Here is an 11971-nt window from a genome sequence, read left to right as displayed (position 1 = left end):
CCTAGGTCCTCTGCAATATGATTGTATAACTTAGGCTTCTTATGGGGGATTCCTAACAGTAGGAGCAGGAGCTGTCTCTGACCCTTTTGTCTGCTTTTGGGATTCCTTCCCTCATACTGGGTTTTCTCAACCAGCATTTATATGAGGATTTGTCCTTAGTTTTATTGTAGATTTTTATACCATGTTTGGTTAATATCCCCGGAAGGCCTGCTCTTTCTACAGTGAAATGGAGTAGGAATGGATCAGCGCAGGGGAAATTTGGGAAAGGGACCATGAGGAGAGTAGGGAGGGAAAAATGTGATTGGGATTATAATATATGAGAAAAGAATAAAGAAGTTTTAAAGATATTTTGCTGAATAGATATGATGGGGCATCATATTGTCTTCAAATATCTATATTTTTTTCTTATAAATTTTTCTTCCTCTCAATCTCAATTGTAAAAAAAAATATTATTTTGCAGTATATAGCAATTATTGCAGTAACTCATAAATGGTCAAAATAACTGATTGTTGCTGTGAAATAATGTCATAATGGTCAGTCGTGAATAAAAATAACAATTGTAAATCTGCATCATATGTTCCAAACCTTAAAAGAAATAATAGAAAATAGGTTAAAATTGCTTAAAGACTGGGTTGGAGTAGGGATTTAGTATATTTTCTTCCAGATTGAAGCATTCATTCCTATCGAGAGCTTGGGAGGGGTAGCTCATAGAAATTGGGGAGGTCACAAATTTTCCTATACTGATTAGGCTCTCAATGAGTTTATATAAGTAGAAGATAACTGCTAGAGGAGAGGAAAATTTTAGTGGAGTCATTTGCAAGTTGTGCAGAGAACTCATAATGAAGAATTCGTACTTGCTGAGCATTCAGGGATAAACTTTTTCGGGATGCAATTTTCTGAGTCACCCATTGTCCTCTAAGTTATCACTCACATGTGATAGGGGGTAATTTTGTTAAATAACAAAGGGAGACTTTTATCTGTGACTCTCCATCTTTATTGTGACCTCTTAATACTCATGTGTTGGTTACCCCAATCATAAAAATATTTTTTGCTGCTATTTCATGACTGCAATTTGGTAACATATCATATGTAAATATTTGATATGTTGGAAAATTGATTTGCAACCTCTATGAAAGGTTCATCCAACCTCCCAGTGGACCATGACCTACAGTTTGGGTACCATTATCTTAAATGGAATAATTTCTTGGGTCTATTATCTGTGCCTAATCTGTAGTGAATTAATATTTGTTTATCATATTTTCCCATAAAAGTCAGTCAACAACTAGTAATTATTTATTCATCTAACCTTGAAGAATAGAAGCTATAATTTTACCATTTTATTTTATTTTAAGTATTTTTTTATTTTATTTTTTTAATTTATTTATTTATTAAGGATTTCTGCCTCTTCCCCGCAAACGCCTCCCATTTCCCTCCCTGTCCCCCGATCAAGTCCCTCTCCCTCATCTGTTCGAAGAGCAATCAGGGTTCCCTGACCTGTGGGAAGCCCAAGGACCACCCACCTCTATCCAGGTCTCGTAATGTAAGTATCATATTCTATCAATTCCCTTAAACTTTTTATCGTGCTCTCTTTCACTTTGTTAATATCTGGCTCTCTTTCCTAAAGCAGGAAAATGTTCTTAGTATGCTCTCTCCAGATCATGTTAAAAGATTGTTCATAGAAAAGAATATTATGGACTTATTATATATTCTGTTAAATTCATGTATTGACATTATAACAGTGTGATATTTGAAAAAAGAGACCATTTGGATTTGTAGATTTCATAATATCAGTGTCTTAAGTGGAGAAACAATGACCTTGATCTTTCCTTCTCCCATTGCCTCTGAAATCAATAAGAAGGCGAGTTTTATAAATCAATATGCAATCACAGGCTCACCAACCTGAAAACCCAAGTGAAAGCTTACAATTCTACATCTTGAGAAAATAAATACTTTATATTTAAACCAAGCAGTCTATGTTTGCCATAATTTCTAGGAAATAAATCTAATTGGGTTAGAAGTCAGAAAAATAAATGTGAAGCCAGACAGTGGTGGTGCATACATTTAATCCCAGCACTCAGAAGACAGAGGCAAACAGATCTCTGTGAGTTCAGGGACAGAGCAAGTGTTAGGACACGCTCCAAAGCTACACAGAGAAACCTTGTCTTGAGAAAGCAAAAAAAAAAAATGTGATCTTTAAAAGATAATGCAATTATAATTGTCATATGTGTATTCACATCTGCTTCTACTTCTCAAACCAAATGTGAACTCATTGTATTCATGAAATAGTCTCCTGTGCGAATGCATCCGAGGTTACCTCCCGCTTCTTCAATCAGCTTCTGTGAAACTGGATTTGTGTTGATGTCTTTGATTAACATGGACATGACTTTTGTGCAGGGGAATAGATATTGATCTATTTGAGTTCTTTTACATGCTGCTATCCAGTTATGCCAGCACCATTTGTTGAAGATTACTTTCTTATTTCTAGTGTATATTTTTGACTTCTCTGTCAAAAATATGGTACTCATAGGTGTGTGGATTTAAGACAGAGTCTTTGATTCAATTCTATTGATCTACTTGTCTATTTTTATGCCAGTGCCAAACTGTTTTTATTACTATGAAGTCAGGGATGATAAAGAAGTTCCTATATTGTACGGGTTTGCTTTAGCTATCTTGGTTGTTTGTTTTGTTTTGTTTCATGTGAAATATTGTTCTTTAGAGGTCTGTGAAGAATTGAGTTGGGATTTTGAGGGTGATTGCATTGAATCTATAGATAACTTTTGTTAAGATTGACATTTTTACTGTATTAATACTACCAATCCATGAACATAGGAGATTTTTACACTTTCTGACATCTTCTTTAAAGGCTTTAAATTGGCATATAGTTCTTTCATTTATTTGGTTAGAATTACCCCAAGATATTTTTTTATTATTTGTGGCTATTGTAAATGGTGTTGTTTCTCTGATTTCTTTCTTGGCCCACGTATTGCTTCTAAACAGAAAGTCTACTCATTCTTTTGATTTAATCTTATATCCAGTCACATTACTGAAGGTCGTTATCAGCTGTAAGAGTTCCCTAGTAGAATTGTTGAGGTCATGTGTACATACTATCGTATAATCTACAAATAGTGAAAGTTTGACTTCTTCCTTTCCAATTTCTATCCCCTTGATCTCTCTTTGTTACCTTATTGCTCTAACTAGAACCTCAAGTAGTATAATGAATAGATATGGAGAGAGTGGACAGCCTTGTCTTGTCCCTTATTTTAGCAGAATTGGTTTTTGTTTCTCTCTGTTTAAGTTGATGTTGGCTGTTGGCTTACTGTATATTGCCTTTATTATGATTAGATATGTTACTTGTATCCCTGTTGTCTCCAGAACCGTTATCATGAAGCAGTGTTGGGTTTTGTCAAATAATTTCTCAGAATCTAATGAGAAGATCACACAGTTATTTTCTTCTATATGTTTATAGGATGGATTAGATTGACACATTTGACCCTTGCATCACTGGAATGAAATCTGCTTGATCGTGGTGGATGATGTTTTGGTTGTGTTCTTGGATTCTTTTTCCAGTGTTCTGTTGAGCATTTTTGTATCAATGTTCATGAGGGATATTGGTCTATAATTCTCTTTGTTTGTTAAATCTTTGCTTAGTTTGAATATCAGCATCACTGTGGTCTCATAAAAAGAAGTTTGCAATATTTCTTCTGTCTGTATCGTGTAGAACAATTTGAGAATTATTGCTATTAGATCTTTGAAATTTTGGTAGAATTCTGCACTGAAGCCATGTGGCCATGGGATATTTTATTTCATATTTCTTAGGTTGGGGAACTTTTAATGACTGTTTCTATTTCCTTAGGGGTTATAGGTTTTTTTTAAATTAGTAATTTGGTCTTTAATTTTGGCATGTGATACCATAAGAAAGTTGTCCAATTTTTTAAATTTTCCAATTTTGAGGAGTACTGGTTTTTGAAGTATAGCCTAATGACTTCCCAGGTTTTCTTGAAGTCTGTAAAAATATCCTTCTTTTCATTTATGATTTTGTTAATTTGAACAGTCTCCCTTTGCTTTTTGGTTAGTTTGGATAGGGTTTATCTTCTTGATTATTTTCCCAAAGAACTAACTTTTTGTTTGGTTTAAATTTCTTTAATTTGTTTAGTTAAACATATCTTTGTTTAAATTTTATTGATTTCAGCCCTGAGTTTGATTATTTCCTGGCATCTATTCTACCTGGGTGAGCTTGCTTCTTTTGTGCTATAGCATTAAGGGGGGCATCTAAAATGCATGTGTGAGATTTCTCCAAATTATTTACCTAGGCACTTAGTGCTATGATTTTTCCTCTAAACACTGCTGTCCTTAGGTCTTATAAGTTTGGGTATCTTGTGTATTCATTTTTTATTGAATTTTGTGAAGTCTTTAATTTCTTTGTCATTTCTTCCTTGACCCAGTGGTGGTACAGTTGAGATTTGTTCAGTACATTTTTTAAATGGATTATTTTCTTAGTGTTTGGGTTTTTTTTTGAGTTTATTGTATATTGTAGATACTAACATTCTGTAATAATTATAGCTGGTAAAGATTTCTATGGTTCTGTGGGCTACCTCATCAAATCATTATTGTTGGTTATATTTATTATTAAATGCTCAAACTTGATGATATTTGTACTTTCAAGTACAATGGTGGTTAAATGAAACAATTTTGCTCAGGTAACTGACCAAAGTGAGAATCTGAAACATCAGCCTCATTAAACTCTGGCTGTACATTTAGTGAATATTTAATTCAGGATTTTTTATTTGTTTTCTGTTATTTTGGGGAGATTCTTTTTTTTCATTTTTTTTAATATCAGGAAGTACCCAAGCATATTTGATTACTGGATCCTTGTTTTATTTGGTAATTTATTAGTTTAGAACTTTAGAGCCCCAATCATAAGTTTATGTTTATTTATGAAATCTATTTCTGTTTACATATTGAAAGACTAGATGGTATTTAACATGAAGTGAGCTTAGTACATAGAGATGAAATAATTTAACTGAAAATAAGACAAGAATGTGTATGAGCAATCTCTGTGACAACTTCCTCATAAGCTACAATATCAAGATATGACAACTGTTCTCATTCTCACTTAAAACATGGTCAGATAGTAATATATTATAAGATATTAGATTATACTATGAAACCTGAAACTGTTAAATAAATTCAACCTTAAGTCAGGAGGTAGAGTAAGCAACTTGTTGACAAAACATTTTTTTTGTAGTAGAGAGCTGTAAAATAAGTGTTCATTGTAGTGTAAAATAAATTCCTTTGCAGTTCTTCCACCAATGGTGTGTGTGTGTGTGTGTGTGTGTGTGTGTGTGTGTGTGTGTTTAAAATTGATCTTTCTCCAAAGCATATTTAGCATTTATTCGGTGACATAAAGATGACACTATATATATATCAGAAAGCTGACCTGACCCATATTACATTAGTTCTATTACATACTTGTGATGGAAGAGCACAAGACATAAATCCTAAATAATGCTAATTGTTCTTTTTTCCCATAAGATTTCCATGAAATTAGTGCAAGTTTAAATCGATGCATTAATTTAAAATACATGTTGATTGGTATTATGGTAGTTGGATTATGAAAAATACTAGAAAAGAAATGATATTAAGACTAGATAAAAATGCAGTCTTCAACAGTTCTTTCCACATCCATAAACTCGTTTTTTTAACTGAAAAGTAAGATTTACATATTTTCCAGGAAGGAAAAAGTAAACATAGTGCTTTCTAAAAAAAATATGAGTCAGAAAAATTATTAGATTACTAGACTATGTAACATGCAGCCCCTCCAGAGACAGATATAGAGAGCCATAACTCTTTGACTAAGGGCTCTCTACTCAATACTGTCATTCAGTTGTTTTTCCTGAACTATCCATGGTTAGGTTAGGGTTATTTGTGTAATAAATATTAGGAAAGAAAATTTAAAAGATTTGGACAAACATAAGCTTGCTTATTCTTTTTCAGGACACAGAAAGCCATACATTTTCTTGTCTGAGTCTCTTAACTTGTAAACAAAAGTTCTGAAAAATTGTCCCCTATGCTAATAGAAGTAAATTAAGTAAAGGATTAGATATAACAAAGTAAAAGTTTTATAATATATGAGATTTATCTTAATTACCTTGAATAAGTTCTAAATATCTGATTTTAAAAATGCCTGAGAATAATGATTCAAAATGACCTGGGGTGAGACAATATACCAATTAACATCTGGTTCTATCCTGCTTGTCTCTTAGTCAATTGAAACAGTTAACATGAGTTATGATAGGTACGATAAACAGGTATAATAAATTCAGAGAGTAGGCACAAATGATGATAAAATGTCTTTGATACTCCTTATACATGCTACTAAATATTGTGTGAAAAAATAAAACTGATTTTCTTAATCAATAATACAATTCCATCAACAGTAGAGAAACAAATGCCTATTCTATAATTGTTTTCTTCATTGTACGAACTCATTTTCATGCAAGGGTGCTAGAAAAATATTTTGTCAAAGGGATCATCTTTAAGAACTTTTGCTACCATGATGTGCTCATTACAGAAATACAGGCTAGATAATAAAAACAAAAATTTAAAAGAAAAGTGCATGTTTTCACTTCTATCTTTCCCCTTTGTATCTTCTGTATTTTTAATATTTATGTTGTCTTTCATCCTTTAGTATTATTCCCATATGAAAATCATATAAGACCCATTTATATGTAGCTGCTGAACATGTCTGGAAACAGATTGAAAGACCGGTTTTCTATTGCTTTTACACTCGGTAAAAGTGTGAATGCCTCATTAACACTTCTGAAGGTGTAAGTGAAATGCCTTTTTGAAAAATGATGAACAGACTGTGTCCCACAGCTCCCCCACCTAATGTCGCCTCCTGAACCATTCTGAAGTCCCTTAAGGAACAAATCCATTTTATGTATTTTTTTTTTTTTACCACGAAGTGCTGAAGACAAATTCCTTTATTAGGTATGAGAAAACCTTAGCATGCTTACCCTTTTTTGTTTATCGTAAATTAACCCATTTATTTACTTGGCTGTGCATTATTGAGTAGGCTTGGGTAGCAAATGGTAGCACTTTTACTGGTCTTTCAGTTCCTTCAGTCTTCTGATGGCAGACTTCACTGTGACAGCAGAAGTCGTGTTACAGGTCCAGGCCCCGCCAGCCACTGTTTTCATGCAGGAACCACAGTGCCAGATGCCGACGGCTCGTCTCTTCATCTTGGTCTTGCCACAGAAGGAGCACGTGTACTTGGCGTGGTGGCCGATTTCAATTTTCTTCACCTTTTCCGAAGGGAGGCACCATAGCGGGTCCCATATTTCCCGATGAACCCGACCTTCTTGCTGCATTTAGCCATGTCACCGGAAACCTAAGCAAAGCACGGAGAGCACCCTTTTTTATAATAGAGGAAAAGCTTGCCTACATTTGGCCACGACAGGTATTAAAAGCCAATGATGCTTATTGCCAAAGTGTTTTGCTCAAGTTTTTTTTTAAAATCCCATTTTTAAATCTATGAAATTATTTAAATAATAACAAAATATATGACAGAGGCATGTAAATACTGAATTATACATAGTAAAGCAATATATTCACAATTCAGAGGAATGCAGAAGGTAGGTTCTGTTTGCATTTGCATTTCCAAAATATAAATGTAAGAGTATGGATTTCAATATTTTACATTAGTATGTATTGAACTCAAATTGATATTAGAACTGACAGTACGTGTCTCTTATATCTCTTATAAACTTTTATTTGCAAAGGTTTATAACTTTAGTTCTTACTGAATGCATGTAGAAAATGATTAACTTTATATTATGACTATCATAAAGTCTAAGAAAATATTGCTTATTTTAATAAACTGATTTTTAGTATGGCCTCCATGTCTTTATTTTCTGAATGATAATTTAGGCTTTGAATTTTGCAAACTATATTCCTATGCACCATTTCCTTCTCTGAGTCTTACATTTGCTACATGTAACATTAAAATAATCAAACTATAACTGCTTTATAAAGTTTTAAAAAAAATTAAATGACTAAAACAGGTAAAAAAAATATTTTTTTTTAAAAAAAGAGCTACTATTTGTGTGTTATTATTATTGGTTTATTCCAAGGTTGTTAGGAGTCAGGAGGGAAGGGTATATATCAAAGGATTTTGAAAACAGCTTTTGGTATATCATAGTAAACCTATCTTAAAGAGGAAATTGTGCCCAACTCTATATAAATCACTATTGATTTAAACACCATTCCTGGTTTCTTATAATTCTCAGTTACACTGCGGTTGGAACAAAAGTTAGAAAGATAACGCCTACAAACAAGTTAGGAGTTTTCCATGTATAGTTAAAACACATGGCAGAGAGCAAAGGCAAAGTCGTTGTGAACTTGCTGAGTTCATAAAGAAAACAATAAAGTTGACATTTGTACCCAGGAATCTTAAATATAAAGTTGTTTTCATGTTGTTTCTTCTTCTTTTCCTTTTAAAAATCATACAGCTATAAAATACTCCTGAGCAGCAAGATAGGACAGCATTCAGCTGGGAAATAAATTAACTACTGAATCATGTGAATTGTGACTGTAAGGAATATAATTTTTTTTCTTTGAAATGGATTCTGATGAAGCAAAAATTTTGCATAGATATATAAGCATAAATATCCATAGATATGAATCCAACACATCATTTTTGTATGTACACTGTGTACAAAAGAGGCCCAACATTAGTCTTTTCAATCAAACCTATATGCACAAATGGAAGAACATCAACATGTAAATAGAGACATATGTTATCACTAAAAAAAACTGAAGCTGATGTCTGTAGCAGAAAAATAATTAGCAAGTGCATAAGCAATGTCTGTTTTTGCACTTTATATGAAAGATATTTCTTCTATGTGCAAATATTTTTCTCATACCTGGGCAAGAACTTCGTTTTTAGTGTTATAACTTACTGGCCTTCACTAATGGTTAAACATTGAAGAAGAACACAAACAAGATTTTTTTTTTTTATTGAGAAAAGGAAAAAAAAAGTATCCGCCTTCTCCCAGCCTCCCATTTCCCTCCCACTCCTCCCACCCTTCTCCCCTTCCCCCAAACTATTCTCCCCCTCCCTCTCCAGGCAAAAGAGCATCAGGGTTCCCTGCCTGTGGAAAGTCCAAGGTCTGCCCCCCTCCGTCCATGTCTAGGAAGGTGAACGTCCAAACTGGCTAGGCTCCCACAAAGCCAGAACATGAAGTAGGGTCAAAACCCCATGCCATTGTCCTTGGCTTCTCATCAGTCCTCATTGTTCGCCATGTTCAGAGTGTCCGGTTTTATCCCATGCTTTTTCAGTCACAGTCCAGCTGGCTTTAGTGAGCTCCCAATAGATCAGCCCCACTGTCTCAGTGGGTAGGTGCACCCCTCGTGGTCCTGACTTCCTTGCTCATCTTCTCCCTCCTTCTGCTCCTCATTGGGACCTTGGGAGCTCAGTCCAGTGCTCCAGTGTGGGTCTCTGTCTCTATCTCCATCCATCACCAGATGAAGGTTCTATAGTGATATGCAAGATATTTGTCAGTATTGCTATAGGATAGGGTCATTTCAGGTTCCCTATCCTCAGCTGCCCAAGACACTAAATGGGGACATCACCATGGGCTCCTGGGAACCACTCTAGGGTCAAGTCTCTTGCCAACCCTAAGGTGGATCCCTTAAATAAAAATTGTGCTTCAGTGCTTCCCTGTCCAACCTTCCTTTATCCCAATCCTCCTATTTCCCCACGTTCCCCCCTCCTTCCCTTCTCACTTTTCTCTCCCCATCTCCCCTTACCCCCATCCCACCCCACCCCCAAAATCCCAATTTTCTCCCCAACAATTTTGTCTACTTCCCATAGCCAAGAGGATAACTATATGTTTTTCCTTGGGTTCACCTTCTTATTTGGCTTCTTTAGGTTCACCAATTGTAGTCTCCGTGACCCTTATTTATGGCTAGAAACCAATTATGAGTGAGTACATGCCATGTTCATCTTTTTGGGTCTGGGATACCTCACTCAGGATAGTGTTTTCTATTTCCATCCATTTGCATGGAAAATTCGAGAAGTCATTGTTTTTTTACTGCAGTGTAGTACTCTAATGTGTAAATATTCCATACTTTCTTCATCCATTCTTCCATTGAAGGGCATCTAGGTTGTTTCCAGGTTCTGGCTATTAAAAATAATACTGCTATGAACATAGTTGGGCAAATGCTTTTGTCATATGATAGGGCATCTCTTGGGTATATTCCCAAGGGTGGTATTGCTGGGTCCAGGGGTAGGTTGATCCGAAATTTCCTGAGAAACCGAAACACTGATTTCCACAGTGGTTGCACAAGATTGCATTCCCACCAGCAATGGATGAGTATACCCCTTTCTCCAAAACCTCTCCAGCAAAGGCTATCCGTGGTGTTTTTGACTTTAGCCATTCAGACAGGTGTAAGATGTTATCTCAAAGTTGTTTTGATTCGCATTTCCCTGATTGCTAAGGAGGTTGAGCATGACCTTAAGTGTCTTTTGGCCATTTGAACTTCTTCTGTTGAGATTTCTCTGTTCAGTTCAGTGCACCATTTTTTAATTGGGTTAATTAGCATTTTAAAGTCTAGTTTCTTGAGTTATCTATATATTTTGGAGATCAGACCATTGTCTGTTGCTTGGTTGGTGAAGATCTTCTCCCAGTCAGTAGGTTGCCTTTTTGTCTTAGTGATAGTGTCCTTTGCTTTACAGAAGCTTCTCAGTTTTAGTAGGTCCCATTTATTCAATGTTGCCCTTAATGTCTGTGCTGCTGGGGATATACATAGGAAGTGATCTCCTGTGCCCATCTGTTGTAGGGTACTTCCCACTTTCTCTTCTATCAGGTTCAGTGTGTTCGGGCTGATATTGACGTCTTTAATCCATTTGGACTTGAGTTTTGTGCATGGTGATACATATGGGTCTATTTTCATTCTTCTACAGGTTGACATCCAGTTTTGCCAGCATCATTTGTTGAAGATGCTTTCTTTCTTCCATTGTATACTTTTAGCTCCTTTATCGAAAATGAGGTGTTCATAGGTTTGTGGGTTAAAATCCAGGTCTTCTATACAATTCCATTGGTCGACTTCTCTGTTTTTATGCCAGTACCACACTGTTTTCATTACTGTAGCTCTGTAATAGAGTTTGAAGTCAGGGATGGTAATGCCTCCAGAAGATCCTTTATTGTATAGGATTGTTTTGGCTATCCTGGGTGTTTTGTTTTTCCATATAAAGTTGATTATTGTCCTCTCAAGATCTGTGAAGAATTTCGATGGAATTTTAATGGGGATTGCATTGAATCTATAAATTGCCTTAGGTAGAATTGCCATTTTTACTATGTTGATCCTCCCAATCCAAGAGCAAGGGACGTCCTTCCATTTTCTGGTATCCTCTTCAATTGCTTTCTTCAATGCCTTAAAGTTCTTGTCAAATAGATCTTTCACTTCCTTGGTTAGATTTACCCCAAGATATTTTATGCTGTTTCTGGCTATCATGAAAGGTGAAGCTTCTCTGATTTCCCTCTCTGCTTCCCTATCCTTTGTGTATATGAGGGCGACTGATTTTTTTGGAGTTAATCTTGTATCCTGTCATATTACTAAAGCTGTTTATCAGCTGTAAAAGTTCTTGGGTGAATTTTTGGGGGTTTCTTATGTACGCTATCATATCATCTGCAAATAACGAAAGTTTAACTTTTTTTTGTAACTGTTTAAGTTTGCTTTGTTACCAAGTATGTGGTCAGTTTTTGAGAAGGTTCCATGAGCTGCCAAGAAGAAGGTATATTCTTTCCTCTTTGGGTGGAATGATCTACAGATGTCTGTTAAGTCCATTTGATTCATTACCTCCCTTAATCCTCTTATTTCTCTGTTAGGTTTCTGTCTGATTGACCTGTCCATTGGTGAAAGAGGAGTGTTGAAGTCTCCTACTACTAGTGTTTGTGGTTTGATGACT

At 35.2% G+C, this 11971-nt stretch overlaps 1 pseudogene; it reads right to left on the bottom strand.

The window, feature by feature from the left end:
* Window positions 1–7071: 7071 nt before the first annotated feature.
* On the bottom strand, window positions 7072–7378 carry LOC142841225 (large ribosomal subunit protein eL43-like; annotated as a pseudogene).
* Window positions 7379–11971: the final 4593 nt, after the last annotated feature.

Source organism: Microtus pennsylvanicus, chromosome X (genome assembly GCF_037038515.1).
Source record: "Microtus pennsylvanicus isolate mMicPen1 chromosome X, mMicPen1.hap1, whole genome shotgun sequence".
In the NCBI taxonomy this organism is placed as follows: domain Eukaryota; kingdom Metazoa; phylum Chordata; class Mammalia; order Rodentia; family Cricetidae; genus Microtus; species Microtus pennsylvanicus.
This window is presented reverse-complemented; position numbering and strand designations above follow the sequence as displayed.